Source organism: Chiloscyllium plagiosum, unplaced genomic scaffold (genome assembly GCF_037043375.1).
Source record: "Chiloscyllium plagiosum isolate Xiang-an unplaced genomic scaffold, Cpla_swu_hap1 HiC_scaffold_16, whole genome shotgun sequence".
NCBI lineage: Eukaryota > Metazoa > Chordata > Chondrichthyes > Orectolobiformes > Hemiscylliidae > Chiloscyllium > Chiloscyllium plagiosum.
In genome coordinates, this window is record NW_028270154.1 from 53,883,447 (window position 1) to 53,900,710 (window position 17,264).

Sequence of the window (17,264 nt, forward strand, 5' to 3'; positions counted from 1 at the left end):
CTGTCCTTATAGTTCATATCCTGTAATCCAGGCAGCTTCCTGGTAAACGTTTTCTGCACTCTCTCCAAAGCCTCCACTACTTTCCTGTAAAGTAGCGACTATGGAAAATAAAGAACATGAAAGCATGGGAAGGGTTAAAGCATGAAGACCACTGGCAATCTGTGGCCTGTGAAAGGCAGGATGGGATAAGAATAGTGGAATGCTCTTACACCAATTAGCAGAGTAAGGTTAAAGCTGAAAGGTCACTATGGCGAGATGAGATAACGCAAGTAATAAAGCAAGTTTCTCTGTTAAGTGTTATTATGGCAGGATTGGGACCATAAATGTTTGGGACATGATATTAAAATATCTAATTAATAGTTAGTAGAGTCAGCTTGAGACACGAGACTATTGTAATAAATGGAATAGCTAAATATCTATCATGACAGGTTAGTCTGAAATAGAAGGTCACTGTAGCAGAGTTAGCAATAAATATGTAACCATGACATTAGAATAACATTAGGTAGAATGTACAACTAAAGAGATAATGGAAACTAACATCAACGGTTTATTGTGTAGCTAGAGTGAGGTACTTTGATTAATATAGTTGGACATGCTGATAAGCTAACAGAAACATGATAAAAAAAATTATAAAAATCCACGGACCCTGGGGTTTGTGGGCATTCGAGAATCTGCTTTCTCAGTGTCACGGTGTTTTGTTTGCAAATAATAGACCTACTTCTTGAAGAACATTCTGCATCTCCTGGTGATTCTCCATATTTTTCTCCACGACACAACCAGAATTGAATGCAATACTCTAACTATGGCCTAACAAAGTCTCATAAAGCTGCAACATGACATCCTAACTCTTGCAGATGCTGGAGATTAGAGTCGAGAGTGTGGTGCTGGAAAAGCACAGCAGGTCAGGCAGCATCCGAGGAGCAGGAAAATCGATGTTTCGGACAAAGCCCTTCATCAGGAATGACTGAATTCCCGATGAAGGGCTTTTGCCCAAAATGTCAATTTTCCTGCTCCTTGAATGCTGCCTGACCTGCTGTGCTTTTCCAGCACCACACTCTCAATCCTGACTCTTGCACTCAATTCCCCGACCAACAAAGGCAAGCATGCCATACACCTTCTTTACAACCCTATCTACTTGCACAGCCACTTTCAGGGAGCTATGGACTTGAACTCCAAGATCCATCTGTATATCAATGCTGTTCAGGGTCCTTAACATTTGATCTCCTAAACTGCAGCACCTCACACCTATCTAGATTTAACACCATCTGCCATTTCTCCGCTCATATCTGTAGCTGATCTATACTCTGTTGTATCCTTCGACAACCTTCTACACTATACACAACTCCACCGATCCTTGTATCCTCTGGAAACTTACTAACCCACTCATCTACATTTTCATCCAAGTCATTTATATATACATATAAAATATATATATCACAAACACCAGAGGTCCCAGTATGGATCCCTGCGGAACACCGCTAGTCAGAGATCTCCAGCCTATGGGCAAGCCAATTCTGAATCCATGCAGCCAAGTCACAATGGATCCCATGCACCTTAATTGTGTGGAAGTGCCTATCATGAGGGACTTTGTTGAAAGCCTTTCTGAAATCCATGTAGACAACATCTACTGTTCTACCCTCATCAATCACCTTTGTCACCTCTTCAAAAACTTTAATCATGTTAATATAACATGATCTGCTCTACACAAAGTCATGCTGACTATTTCTAATTAGGCCATGCTTTTCCAAATGCATGTAAATCCTATTCCCAACAATTCTCTCCAATAACTCCCCAATCACTAACGTGAGACTCACCGTTCTATCGTTTCCTGGATTATCTCTATTTCCCTTCTTAGAGTCGTAGAGTCATAGAGATGTACAGCATGGAAACAGATCCTTCAGTTCAACTCATCCATGCCAACCAGATATCCCAACCCAATCTAGTCCCACCTGCCAGCACCCACCCCATATCCCTCCAAACCCTTCCTATTCATATACCCATTAAGATGCCTCTTAAATGTTGCAATTGTACTAGTCTTCACCACTTCCTCTGGCAGCTCATTCCACACGTACCACCTCTGTGTGAAATAGTTGCCTCTTAGGTCTTTTATATCTTTACCCTCTCACCCAAACCTATGCCCACTAGTTCTGGACTCCCCCACCCCAGGGAAGAGACTTTGTCTATTTATCCTATCCATGCCCCTCATGGTTTTCTAATCCTCTATAAGATCACCCCTCAGCCTCCAATGCTCCAGGGAAAACAGCCACAGCCTGCAAGTCAAATCCTCCAAACTTGGCAACATCCTTACAAATCTTTTCTGAACCCTTTCAAGTTTCACAACGTCCTTCCGATAGGAAGGAGACCAGAAATGCGCGAAATATTCTAAAAGCGGCCTAACCAATGTCCTGTACAGCCGCAACATGACCTCCCAACTCCTGTATTCAATACTCTGACCAATAAAGGAAAGCTGAACAAACACCTTCTTCATTATCCTATCTACCTGTGACTCCACTTTCGAGGAGCTGTGAACCTGCACTCCAAGGTCTCTTTATTCAGCAACACTCCCTAGGACCTGACCATTAAGTGTATAAGCTGAAAATGTGTTGCTGGAAAAGCGCAGCAGGTCAGGCAGCATCCAAGGAACAGGAGAATCGACGTTTCGGGCATGAGCCCTTCTTCAGGAATGAGGAGAGTGTGCCAAGCAGGCTAAGATAAAAGGTAGGGAGGAGGGACTTGGGGGAGGGACGTTGGAAATGCGATAGGTGGAAGGAGGTTAAGGTGAGGATGATAGGCCGGAGTGGTGGTGGGGGCGGAGAGGTCAGGAAGAAGATTGCAGGTTAGGAAGGTGGTGCTGAGTTCGAGTGTTGGGACTGACACAAGGTGGGGGGAGGGGAAATGAGGAAACTGGAGAAATCTGAGTTCATCCCTTGTGGTTGGAGGGTTCCTAGGCGGAAGATGAGGCGCTCTTCCTCCAGCCGTCGTGTTGTTATGGTCTGGCGATGGAGGAATCCAAGGACCTGCATGTCCTTGGTGGAGTGGGAGGGAGAGTTGAAATGTTGAGCCACGGGGTGGTTGGGTTGGTTGGTCCGGGTGTCCCAGAGGTGTTCTCTGAAACGTTCCGCAAGTAGGCGGCCTGTCTCCCCAATATAAAGGAGACCACATCGGGTGCAGCGGATGCAGTAAATGATGTGTGTGGAGGTGCAGGTGAATTTGTGCATACCTCGACACGGCCCTGTCCCCCTTAGTCCAAGAACTCCCCACCTATGTTCAGCTCTGATCTCCAGCATCTGCAGTCCTCACTTTCTCCATTAAGTGTATAAGTCCTGCTAAGATTTGCTTTTCCAAAATGCAGCACCTCGCATTTATCTAAATTAAACACCATCTGCTACTTCTCAGCCCATTGCCTTGAACAGATGAACAACATTAACTACTCACCAGTCATCCAGGATGTCTCCAAAGGCTAATGAGGATATAAGGAACTTGGTCAAGGCCCCAGTAATCTCTTCTCTTGCCTCTCTCAATATAGCTTGTAGTCTTTTGAAGGGTATACGTGTTCTGTGAATAAGAATGCTTAGTAGTTTTCAAGTAAGAGATTTAATAAAATTCTTCAAATTCATGAATGCTTCTGATTTCCGGTGGCAGAGTGATAGGTAACTAGAAGGTACAGATTGAAGATGACTTATGTTGTCCCCCTGTACAACATAACTACAGACTACACTGGTAACTACAGACCAGTGAGCCTGACGTCGGTAGTGGGAAAGTTGCTGGAGAAGGTACTGAGGCATAGGATCTATTTATATTTAGAAAAGAATGGGCTTATCAGTGCTCGGCAACATGGTTTTGTGCGTGCCTTACCAACTTAACAGAATCATTCGAGGAAATTACCAAGTTGGTAGATGAAGGAAGGGCTGTTGATGTCATATACATGGACTTTAGTAAGGCATTTGATAAGGTTCCCCATGGTAGACTAATGGAGAAAGTGAAGTCATATGGTGTGCGGGGTGTTCTAGCTAGGTGGATAAAGAACTGGATGAGCAACAGGAGTCAGAGAGTAGTAGTTGAAGGGGGTTTCTCAAAATGGAGTAAGGTGACCAGTGGTGTCCCACAGGGTTGGGGCCACTGTTGTTTGTAATATATATATATATATATATATATATTACAAACAACAGTGGCCCCAACCCTGTGGGACACCACTGGTCACCTTACTCCATTTTGAGAAACCCCCTTCAACTACTACTCTCTGACTCCTGTTGCTCATCCAGTTCTTTATCCATGTCATCTGCAAACTTGCTGATCATACCAACAGTGCTCTCTTCCAGATATATATATATATATATATATATATATATATCTGGAAGAGAGCACTGTTGGTATGATCAGCAAGTTTGCAGATGACATGAACATTGGTGGAGTAGCAGAAAGCATAAGGGACTGTCAAAGAATACAGGAGGATATCGATCGACTGGAGAGTTGGGAGGAAAAGTGGCAGATGGATTTCAATCCAGACAAATGTGAGGTGATGCGTTTAGGCAAGTCTAATTCTAAAGCGAATTATACAATGAATGGAAGAGCCTTGGGCAGAGAGATCTGGGAGTGCAGGTCCATTGTACCCTGAAGGTTGCTGCACAGGTGGATAGAGTGGTCAAGAAGGCATATAGTATGCTTGCCTTCATTGGACGGGGTATTGAGTATAAGAGCTGGCAAGTCATGTTACTATTGTACAAGACATTGGTTCGGTCACATTTAGAATACTGTGTACAGTTCTGGTCACCACCAAAAGGATGTGGATGCTTTGGAGAGGGTGCAGAGGAGGTTTACGAGGATGTTGCCTGGTATGGGAGTGCTAGCTATGAAGAAAGGTTGAGTAAGTTAGATTTATTTTCATTAGAGAAAAGGAGATTGAGGGGGGACCTGATTGAGATTTATAAAATCATGAAGGGTATAGACAGGGTGGATAGAGACAAGCTTTCTCCCAGGGTGAAGGATTCAATAACGCGAGGTCACGCTTTCAAGGTGAGAAGTGGAAAGTTTAAGGGGGATACACACAGCAAGTACTTCACACAGAGGATGGTGGGAGTCTGGAACGCGTTGCCAGCAGAGGTGGTAGAGGCAGGTACGGTAGATTCATTTAAAATGCGTCTGGACAGAAGCATGAGTTGGTGGGGAGTAGAGAGATACAGATGCTTAGGAATTGACCGACAGGTTTAGACAGTACATTTGGATTGGCTCAGGCTTGGAGGGCTGAAAGGCCTATTCCTGGACTGTAAATTTTCTTTAATCAAAATAGGAGGCGACATGAGGGAGCTTTTTGAAAACATAGCAAGTTGCGGCAAACAGGAATTCACTGCACAAAATGGTGCTGGAAATTGATTCAATAGTAAGATTCAAAAGGTAAATACTTTGAAGAAAAATAGAATGAAGTTATGGGGAAAGAGAAGGAGATGGGAATAGTTTGAACAACTCTACCAAAAGAGCTGACATGAGCATTATCGGCTGCCATTTGTTGCTATATTATTTGGTAATCCCACAAAATTGCTGTCGTCCCCAAGGACTGCTCTCTCATCAGAGAGTGATGACTGGTGATGCGTTTGACCTGAATGGCATCAAGACTCAGGCAAGAGCAACACTGAGAAGTTGGGGCCTTCATGGTGACCTCTGCTAGTGTGGGAATTGAATCACTCTGCTTGCACACCAGCCATTCAAGGTTAACCAACATAGACATTATTTTATAAAAGGTAAGCACCAATATATGTCACTATTACATCTGTGAGAGAACTTGTTTATAGTTAAAGTCTTTTGAAAGGGTCGATGTGTACTGTGAATGAGAATACTTAGTAGTTTTCAAATAAGCATATAAATGTATCATTTATTTTAGTAAGCAATAATGAATAATGTAAATAGAATACTTGGATTAACTTTGCCATAAGCAAATATGACAAGAAATTCTACAAGCATGATTATTATGTTTCCCTTCTTGAGACTAAGTCAATACACATATCATGTCCAATAAGCTACGCAAACTCTGCAGTTTATCAGAGGCTAACTAAAATTATTAATAGCACAGCCTTGCTACTTAATTAGCCTCACTGGGCTAGTTCATCCTTATTGTCAGACCAACACTGAGACTTGTTAAATCTTATGACTAAAGTATGCAAAATTCTAGCCATAACCAATTTCACTGACCACCTGCATCTGGAAATAAGCTATCAAGACCATACCTAGGGAAAGCTTTCTTATCCTGATTGAAAAGTTTCTAAAATACGATGGTCATACAGTTGAAAGTTGCAGCAAGACGAGACAGGAAACTGGGTGCAGCAAGACATTCAAGTGGCAAGAATTAGGTGGCACATTGCCTCAGCGGTTAACTCTGTTGCCTCACAGCACCAAGGACCTGGGTTTGATTTCATCCTTGGGTGACTGTCTGTGTGGAGATTGCACATTCTCCCCGTGTCTGCATGGGTTTCCTCTGGGTGTTCTGGTTTCCTCCCAGAATCCAAAGATGTGCAGGTTAGGTGGACTGGCTATGCTAAATTGCCAATAGTGTCCAGGGATGTTCAGGCTAAGTGGATTAGTCATGGGAAATGCAGGATTACTGAGCTCGTGTAGGTGAGTATGTCTGGGTGGAATGCTCTTAGGAGGGGCTGAATGGCGTAATTCCACACTGTAGGAATTCTATGATTCCCTGAATTCAACACTTATCTGATCCAAATTTCCAGTAGAATATGATCAGATAGTGTTGCTGGTGTGTTTCAATATGCAAAATTAAATCATACTGTTCTCTGAACAGTTCAAACATTCAGATATTAATGCGGAAACGTAACATAATGAAAGATGTCATCAATGCTAAAACTGAATCATCTCTGTAAGAACTGTATGGTAAGCAGTACTATCACTGCTAGCATGGATGGATGCAACCTACTGGTGAGAAGAAGATCATGCAGCTTCCTCCACTCCCTGTATTGATGATTCACCATTTGCCACAAGTTCAATCTGGTAGTTATATCATCCAGGGCTTGGACAACGGTGGTAATATCTCCACTTCTTGGCGATAGAAAATGAAATTTCTCAACTAAAGTATGCTGTATGCAATGATCCCTCCACATGTTATTCAACATTGAGGAATGTGAGGTGAAAATAAGCAAGTGGCTTCCTTGTTTATTTCCAGCTGAAACACAAGAGCTGAACCTTATGTTTTCAAGTTGGAGGGCTTGCCGCTGTGAAGGAACGTTCTTTTGGCCTATCTTACCAAACCCCCTGATAAATTACCTACTGTCCTGTGGTATCATTCACATGTGATTTCTGTCCCATTTAACCATAATCCAATCCCTGAACAACTTGGTGCTCAGCCGATATATCAGAATGCACTGGTGTCCCTTGCACCCATGCCAACTTTAAAGCCTGTTTGCAGCCAGACAAGCACTATCAGTTCAGAGTTACCCTGCATGGTTCCTGACATTTGCCCTGACATGGCAGACAGGGGTATAATTGGGGCCCCACTTTGCAGACAGGGATCTGGATGTCCAGCTGGACATGGCTGTCTCACTTCTACCTTCTCCAGGACCAACAGTGGAAGCCATGACAGCAGATCATCCCAGTCTAGTCTCAGGTTGCCACCCGAATCTCAGGCATCGGGAGGAATGCCTCACATTGTAGTATGACGGTCAATGTCCTTCTCCACTTCACAGTGTAAGTGACACCATCTTCTCTCCAACATCTCATACTCACTCACTCACTCACTCACTCACAACACTCCCTACTGCTCTCCCTATTACCTGTAACACCTTCCACACTCACTCTCCCTCCTCCTAACAGCACGAAGTCTGCATGCCCTCTGTGCTGCTTACTCACTCACACAGGACACCTCCCCACCGCATCAACAGTAACAGCTCTGTCACCAAATTCCATTTCCTGTAATATCAGCTTTTCATTCATTTCAGGAGGAAAACAGACCTTAATAGGGCAAAACCAGTGGCGAACTGCCCATCAATCTCCTCAGCCTTTATGAGGTCAGAAACCTGACTCTGACCACCCCCGCTCCCAAGTTGCTGTTTGTATCCAAGCCCTTGGGTTGGTATCAGAGGCCACCTTTGACTTATCGTGCTAGATTCCCTAAGCAAAGACCATTCCCCTTGATGTGACTGAGGCCTGTGACAAGCTTTCTCGCTTTATGTCTATGCTAAAGGTATGACAAGACAGTAGTAAAATGAACTTATACCAGTGGCCAAGGAGGCAAAGCATGCAAAGGCAGGGCAATGTATGGCAAGAATGCTGTGAACAAATAGATGACCACAGACTGTGCATTATAATAGCAAGTCAAAGGCTCAAAGGTGCAGTTTATTCCAATCTTTGAGCTTGTTGCATGTCCCTGATTGCTCAGTGTTTTTGCTGCAGCACCACAAAGATAACAGGTGAAAGTGGGTACTGCAGATGCTGAAGATCAGAGTCAAGTTTAGAGTGGTGCTGGAAAAGCACAGCAGGTCAGGCGGCATCCGAGGAACAGGAAAATCGACGTTTCAGGCAAAAGCCCTTCATCGGGATAGTTACAAGTACAGCCTAAATTGCAGCATTAAAATGCAGAAGCAATCTGCAAATGCAGACGTGCTGTGTGGATTCTTAGATACATGTTGGATACTAATGTTTGTGGACACGGAGTGTGTGTGGCCCATGCCCATGGAGCGTGCCCCAAGCTATCAGTGCCTGGTATCCACTGTCGATCACAGATGGAGGACAGGGCAGTGATGCAAATCCTTATTTTCCGTGAGACCTTACTAAGATATAAATCGAGGAATGTTCTGTAAGGCAGAACCGATTTTCGAAGAAAGTTATATTTTATGACACGATTGAATGATGCTAATTTATAAAGATTTTATATTTGGAGAAATGCAAATATATTTGAGTAGAAACTTGCAGTTCTGAAGATGATTTTTCCCAAAATGAAATGAGAGTTTACTCATGGTTTATTGATTTATTTCTTGTGAGTGTATTGAATTCAGTGACTGGCATGGCTGTTTACTTGTTCACTTAAAAATTAATCATTGAAATAACTTGGGTTGGTCTGAAGCTCCAAAAGACCCTATTCCTCCACACCATTCTATTGAAATGTAACCTCATTGTACTCCTGCAGAGATTAATCATGGGTAATGCTTCCAAATGTCAGAATGGCATTAGCCAAGATAAATTTTCACCTACCTTTTATTCTAACTCCTTTTCCCTCCTGCAAACAATGTACCTTCTTACCTTTCTCAGGTTATTTTCCTTCAACTGCAATGTACATGCTTTTAATCCCAACTTCTTGGTGTCTCTCTTGTCTCCCCAATCCTTATCAACCCTGATGCTATATTGCCCTATTATTTTTGATTCCTCACCTAGCTTTCTCAATTAATTATCCCTGCTGATATTGTAAGTAGGTCTTAGCACTTTTTTGATGTTCTAAAATATTTGACACTCAGAACACTATCTCCAGTATTTCGTTGCTTTTAGTACATCATGCTTTTGTATTTTATTTGCATAGTGACACAAGATTCAAAGCAGATATGTTCCCCTTACCAAGATCAGTGATTAACTACTCAGGAGAGCTCATGAGCAAGCTTTTGCTGCCTGGAGATGACATTGATCAATACACCGGAAACAACACGTCAGTAAATGAAGTTTGAGTCAAGATTTTATCTTGAGTAGCATTTACTCATAATTGAAGAGATTTCTGGGATTCAATGGCTGCTTGATCTGCCTGGAATCGCTATAAGAAAATTATCCCAGCACCCAATAATACCAACAGTGTCACATTTAAAGATAAATAGTCATTCTTGGGAATAAATAAGAATGCCCTTATACCTTCTTTGTCAAGTATGGCGGATAGCATCATTGTCATGTGAACTGGTACTCATTTAAGGTATAATATGTATCACCTCAAAATTACCTCTCAAATTTCTTGCCAAACAAAAAAACGCCATTTTGATTCAGCACCATTTGAAGTCTATGGATAAGTTAGTAAAAAATAACATAAATAATTACAACTGCTATATAAATGTCAGTAAGAGCATTTTAAAAACGTCTGAGGCTGATTACACATTGAGTACAGTGTTTTGTTGCTATTCTTGAGGTCTGTGCTACTTTGCCAGTGTGTCAAATGCTGTAGGTCCCATCAGGTGATATTAAGCTGATTTGGACTGGAGCTGTGGATTTCTTAAAGCTAATCATGCGATTCTTCTGCTAAGTGGTGGAAAAGAAGCACATTGATGAAGCTAGATTGGAGGCTTTTAAAGCAAAGAATCATAAAAGGTGTCTCTCCTCTATATGCCTAGATGCACTCACCAGTCTCTCAGGATTTCATACCTTCTTAGAACCTGTCTGATAATTCACACTAAAAGGTCACTATCAATGCCAAAGCTATGCTATCCCTTTAACATTCCCCATCCCATCCTCCAGTGGGGAGCGGAGCTGATGGAAGGTTTGCAGCTCACTTTTACGAAGAGGTCTGTCGGTTAGAGTCATCACTGTCTTGAGAAATTTTGTAATTGGTTCATCCAATTATCTTTGCCTCAGGCAGCTGATCGCCAATGTATCAGGCGCATCAGTGAATCTCTTTTGCAAAGATTGATCCCATTCAACTAAATCACAGAAAACAGAGAGAAAGATGTTTCATTTTAAAGACTAAGAAGATTTCTGCCACTGCACTGAGTAACTGATAGAATGTGCGTGGCATCAAAGTTCCAGACAGCTTCTGCCATTTTACAAGCAAAAGAAACACTTTCACTCTATCAATGTACAGTTTGTGTGAAATGCCAAGCAACTTATGCTGCAATGCATGATGCATTGATTATATGGCAATTCACAAAACCAGCCCTCATGATTTGCAACCATGCATCAAGATGTGGATTCATGAACAGGGCTGATAATTAAGTAATGCTTCAACAGATCCATGGGGAGCTACAAAATAATAAGGCACATGTTGCAGTCAGAAGTGCAATGGAACTGGCAATAGTCATTCTTAATCTTGTCTTACATGCCTTGATGAATGTTTCATCTCCAGCATGCCTGCATAATACCTTAATGAAGGAAAGCATATTTATTAGAAAAGCTACAGATGTCTGTAGTATATGAATGTCTGTCATATAGAATGTCTCTGGTATATCTGTAGTATCTGATGTGGATTTCTGTCCCTCAGGCATGATAACCACTTGTCTCTCTAATGCAGGGCGATTCATATTCAGACATATAGTCATAGAGCAAAAAGGCATGAAAACAGGCCCTTTGACCCGAACTGGTCCATGCTGACCATAGTGCCCACTCAGCTAGTTCCAATTGCCCACATTTGGTCCATATCCCTCCAAACCCTTCCCATTCATGTACCTATCCAAATGTTTTTAAGTGCTGCTATTGTACCTGCCTCAACCACTTTCTCTGGCAGCCCATTCCATATACGCACCACTCTCTGCGTGAAGATGTTGCCTCTCAGGTCCTTCTTAAAACTTTCCCCTCTCATTTTAAGCTTATGTCCTCTAGTTTTCAATTCCTCATCCCTTGGAAAAGGACTATATGAATTCATCCTACCTATGGGCCTCATGATTTTGTACATCTCAATAAGGACACACCTCATTCTTCTGCCTTCCAAGAAACAAAGCCCTATCCTGGCCAACCTCTCCCTATAATTCAGGCCTACTAGTCATGGCAACATCCTAATAAACCTTCTTTGCACTCTTTCCAATTTAACTATTTATTTCATATAATAGGGTGACCAACTTGTACACAATACTCCAAGTGCAGCCTCACCAATGACTTATACAACTGTAACATAACGTCCCAACTCCTATACTCAATGGCTTGCCCAAAAGTCCGTATGCTAAACGCCTTCTTCAACACCCTGCCTACCTGTGTCACTGCTTTCAATGAGCTATGTACTTGTACTCCTAGGTCCCTCTGTTCCACAACACTCCTCACGACTTTACCATTTACTGTTTGACTTTCTGAAGTGCAACACCTCACACTTGCCTGTATTGAATTGCATATGCTAATTGTCAGCTCACTTCCATCTGTAATTTTTGATAACTTTGCTCACTATCAACAATACCTCCTAATTCTGTATTATCCATAAACTTACTAATCATGCTCTGTACATTCACATCTAGATCATTTATGTAAATAACAAATAACAAAGGTCTCAATACTGACCCCTGTGGCACAACACATATGGTCTTTCAAAGATTGCAGCTAATGGTCAAATTACCACTTCAAAAGCTAAATGTCTAGACCAAAGTGAAGTCTGAAATCTCTGCCTTTGTTGTGTTTATTTCAAAGGATAACATCTCAAATACGCTATTGAAAATAATGTCCTCATAGTGTGTTTATTATGCTCATAATCTACCGGTCCTAAATGAATGAAATAACTGAGTAGTGAATGATTGAGAAGATTTCCCCCAAGGTCTGATTGATAAAGCATTTCCAAGCTGTTTCTTTGACATTCGATCAGAGGATGAGTGCTTTGTTGGCTTTGCCAACTTTAAGTACCTTAAGTTGTCCTTCAGAAGATGTTTTGAACTGATGCAAGCCATTTTGTGTCAGTAGACCCCCCAGTACTGTTAGAGAAGGTTTTGACCCCGCGACCCTGAAGTAACGGCAATATATTTCCAAGTCAAGGTGGTAAGTGACATGGTAATGCCAATTAATGCCAAAGAACATTGGTTAGATTCTCACTTATTGGAGATTGTCATTGCCTGGCACATGTATAGTACAAGTTCCTTGCCACTTAAAAACTGAAAGAACAGTGGATGCTGTAAATCAGAAACAAAAACAGAGGTTGCTGGAAAAGCTCAGCAGGTCTGGCAGCATCTGTGAAGATAAATCACAGTTAATGTTTCAGTGACCTTTCCACAAAACAGGAATGATCACCGAACTCTGAAATATCAACTCTGATTTCTCTTCACAGATGCTGCCAGAGCTGCTGAGCTTTTCCAGCAACTTCTGTTTTTGCTACTTGCCACTTGTTAGCACAAACCTGGATATTGTCCCCATCTTGCTGCATTTAGACATGGACTGCTTTATATAGTAACTGAGGAGTCATGAATAGTGCTGAATGTTGTGCAATCATTGGGCGAATATTTCCAATTCTGATCTTATGAAAGAGGGAAGGTACTTTGAGGAACCCCTGTACAGATGTACCAGAGGTGAGATGACTGACCTCCAACAACCACAATCATCGTCCTCTGTTCTAGGTATGATTCTATCCAATGGATAAGTCTTACTCTTATCTCCACAACTCTAATTTTACTGTGGTTCCTTGATACCACATGCCGTCAAATCCAGCTTCAATATCAAGGACAGTAACTTGCCACATCTCTGAGTTCAGCTCTTTCGCCTTTGCTTGATTCACAGCTATAATGAAGTCAGAAGTTATGTGGCCCTGGTGGAAGGCAAACCGAGTGTCAGTGATCTAGGTTATTGTTAAGCAAGTGATACTTGATGGCATTGATGGCACCTCCTTCATCATTTTGCTAATGTTCGAGAGTAGGATAATCAGTGGGGTTCGATTTGCACTGTTCTTTTCTGTGACAGAAAATATCCATATTATCAGTGATTTTCCATATTATCAGTGATGTCAGTGTAGTGTCTAGTCGCTTGGGGCAACTTACTTTCTAACTGTAAGTCTTCAGTAGCATTGCAAGAATATTGTCAGTACCCAAAGTCTTTGCAGTATTTAATGAATCCATGAACCTGTCGATATCACATGGAGTGAATTGAATTGCTTGAAAAATGGACTCTGTGATGCTAGGGACCTATGGGGGAAGCTGAAATGGATCATTCACTCAATATTTCTGGCTGACGATTATTCCAAATGCTACAGTGCATCTTCTGTACTGGTGTACTGGGCTCCTCCAACAATAAATATTTGTGGAGCCTCCTCCTATGAATTGTTGAATTGCCCACCACCATTCCCAACTGGATTTGACAGGACTGCAGAACCACTGCAATTAGAATTGCTTAACCCTGTCTATCACTTGCTGCTTAAGCTGTTAGCATACAAGTAGTCCTGTTTTATAACTTCACCAAGTTGGCATCTCATTTTAAACACATTTGATGCTGCTCCTGGCATGTTCTCCTGCATTCTTCATTTAATCAGAGTTGATCTATTGACTTGATGATAGTGGCAGAATGGGATTTAAACAGGGCCATGTGGTTGAAGATTGTGTTTGAGAACAATTCTTCTGCTGGAAGCATCTCATGAATGTCCAGCCTTGTGTTACTAGTTTTGTTTGAAATTTATTCCATTCGGCATAGTGACAGTACTGCATAACTCGAGAGAACTCAGTTAAATAAATATTAATGTTTGAAAACAGTTCACTTTACAGAAAAAGGAAGTGTTGGAAATCTTAGAAAAAAATAGAGGTGGATAGATCTCTAAGACCTGATCTAGTATATCCCAGGACTTTATGGGAAGTTATGGAGGAAATAGCGGGGTCCCTTGCAAAAATATTTGTATCATCTATAAATAAGTGAGATGCCGAATGACTGGAGACTGGCTAATGTTATTCTTTTGTTGAAGAAGAGATGAAAGGATAAGCCTGGAAACTATAAAAAGGTGAATCTGAATTCAGTGACGAGTAAGTTGTTAGAAGTGATTCTGAAAGATAGGATTTATATGCATTTGGAGAGGCAAGGAATGATTACGGTTAGTCAGCGTGGGTTTGTGCGAGAGAAATCATGTCTCACAAACTTGCTTGAGTTTTTTGTGTAAGTAACCCAGAAGATCGACAAGGGCAGAGCAGCAAACATTCTTTACTCGGACTTCAGTAAAGCCATGGTAGACTAATTAATAAAGTTAGATCACATGGGATTCAGGGTGAACTTGCCAATTAGATACAAAAACGGTAGGAGTCAGAATGATGGTGGAGGGTTGTTTTTTTGGACTGGAGGCCTGTGACAGCGGTTTTTCACAGGGATCGGTCCTGGGTCCACTTTTGTTTGTCATTTATATTGAGAATATAAAAAGCATGGTTTAGTTAGTTTGAGGATGACACCAAGATTGGTGGTATAGTGGACAGTGAAGAAGGTTGTCTAAGATTACAAAGAGATCTTGTTCAATTGAGTCAATGGGTTGAAGAGTGGCAAATGGAGTTTAATTTGGACACATGCAAGGTATTTTATTTTGATAAAACAAACAATACCAAGACTTATACAACTAAGAATGGAGCCTTGAGCAGTGTTGTAGAATAGAGAGACCTAGGGCTTCAGGTACATAATTCTTAGAAGTTTGCATCACATATAGGCAGGTTGGTTAAGGAGGTATCTAGCATGCTTGCCTTCATTGCTCAGATGTTTCATTATACAAGTTTGGGACATTATGTTGAGGTTGCACAGGATGTTGATGAAGTCTCTTTGAGAGTATTGTATCCAGTTCTGGTCTCCCTGTCGTAGAAAGGATATTATTAAGCTGGAAGGCATGCAGAAGAGATTTATCAGGATGTTGCCGGGAATTAGTGCTTGCGTTATAAGGACAGCTTGGATAGGCTGGGACTTTTCCAACTGGAGCATAACAGGTTGAGAGGTGACCTTATGGAGGTTTATTAAATAATGACAGGTATAGATAAGGCTAGTGGTAAGTATCTTTTCCCTAGACTGGGGTATTTTAAGACTAGGGGGCGTATTTTTAAGATGAAAGGAGAAAGATTTAAAGAAAACACGGGTCCAGAAGAACCAAACAGTGGTCACATCTACCAGTATTGTCATGATCTGATGCATCTGTGGCAGGCAGATTGGTGAGAATTAGGTCAAAGTATGTTTTTTCCCTCTTCTTAGTTCCTTCACCACCTGCCACAGACCCAGTCCTGCTAGTGGGAGGACACATCCAGGGATGCTGATGAAAGTATCTGGAACATTTTCTAATAAGGTGTAATTCTGAGAGTATCACTATGGCTGATGGTGCTTCAATGGTGTGAATAACAAGCCTTTTCATTAAAGTCAACCACAACGTTGTGACACCAAGTAAAGGTTGTTTCTCAAATTTGCCCTTGACGAAATTATTGCTGTGAGTTAAAGTTGTTTCAACAGAATCAGAATTATAAATTAATCAATGAAATCATAACAATTTATCAATACACTGTGGAAGTACATTAAATTGAGACTTTGCATAATGAGCTTTGCCCAACCTTTATCAAATTTGTTTGCCAACTCACCTTCAATTCTTACCATTTCCACATTATCCTCTCTATCTCTACACGTGATGACCAAGATTTCCTAAGCAGCACACTCAAGAATACATGTTGTTCTTTTCTCCTTCATTGCATGTCTCAATGGGGAACATTTTTCTTTACAGGGACAGGCACAATGACCAAAGCCAAGTGAATTCCCTGGAAATGCTTGTCATGCATTGCTGCTGTTGTAATTCTTCAAAGATGGCAGCCAATTTGTACATGGTAAGCTCCCATAAACAGCAATGCGATGTGAACCAGATAATTTATATTGGTGAGATAGAATGCAGAGAGGGCTTTAATTTTAATGTCTCATCTGAAAGTGACTTTCAACCAATGGCAGCACTCCCATAGTTGTTACAAACAGGTGAGAGTTTCCGTCCTTTTCGCCTCTCAACTAACGGAAGGTAGCTGGTTTTAAAAAAGGCATTTTATACGCTGTGTTGTAAATGGCAGGAAGAAACAATTGATGGGTTTTCTTATAACATTTGAAAAAAAGATAAATGGTTGAAACCTGAATATATGCAACGAGACAGACTTGCACTTTCATACAGCATGACACATACTCAAGCAAACATTGCAACTTTAAAAGCATTTACGTCTCATGATTTCAGGGGTTCTCTGTTATGCTTGCTTTTTCCCACGGCAAAGACTTGAAATAAAACAGGCCTTAATGCTTTCATGTCCACTAAAGAAAAAAAACATTTGCAGTCTTAGAAGGATGAATTTGCTTTTGATGTGTGCTCAGAATAGCAGATTTCTTTTACTCCACTCCAGACAAGGTGCAGTAATAAACCCCCTGTAGTGATTTCAAGGCGAACTTGTGCCTCTGTCCACTGGTGTTCTCAGGCAAGGGCGTTAGCCTTTGCTGGTACCAAAGTTTTTCATCCTCTCTGTTTAGAAAGTGCTTTGTTATATCACTTTATATGAAAACAAGTTTCTGGCATGTAACTAGAACATCTCTTTGTCAATATTCTCATGTTTAGTTTCCAAAGGGTAGACCCTTGTGTAACAATGGAGGTCGAGTATCACTCATCCATATATCATCTTAATAAAAGAGAGCTTTTCACCCACATTTTCTTG

The 17,264-nt window shown here is 41.4% G+C and overlaps 1 protein-coding gene across 2 annotated transcripts in view; it reads right to left on the reverse strand.

The window, feature by feature from the left end:
• The window catches only part of cplx2b (complexin 2b), a 329,273-nt gene that overhangs the window by 264,214 nt on the left and 47,795 nt on the right, over nucleotides 1-17,264 (reverse strand). The window contains exon 1 of one of the 2 annotated variants that reach the window (XM_087995402.1): nucleotides 3,436-3,555. The exons of the other annotated variant lie outside the window; for it this stretch is intronic. The gene's annotated coding sequence lies outside the window, so the exon portion shown is untranslated. Of the gene's footprint in view, nucleotides 1-3,435; nucleotides 3,556-17,264 lie in introns of those variants that run through there. 2 annotated transcript variants of the gene reach the window in all.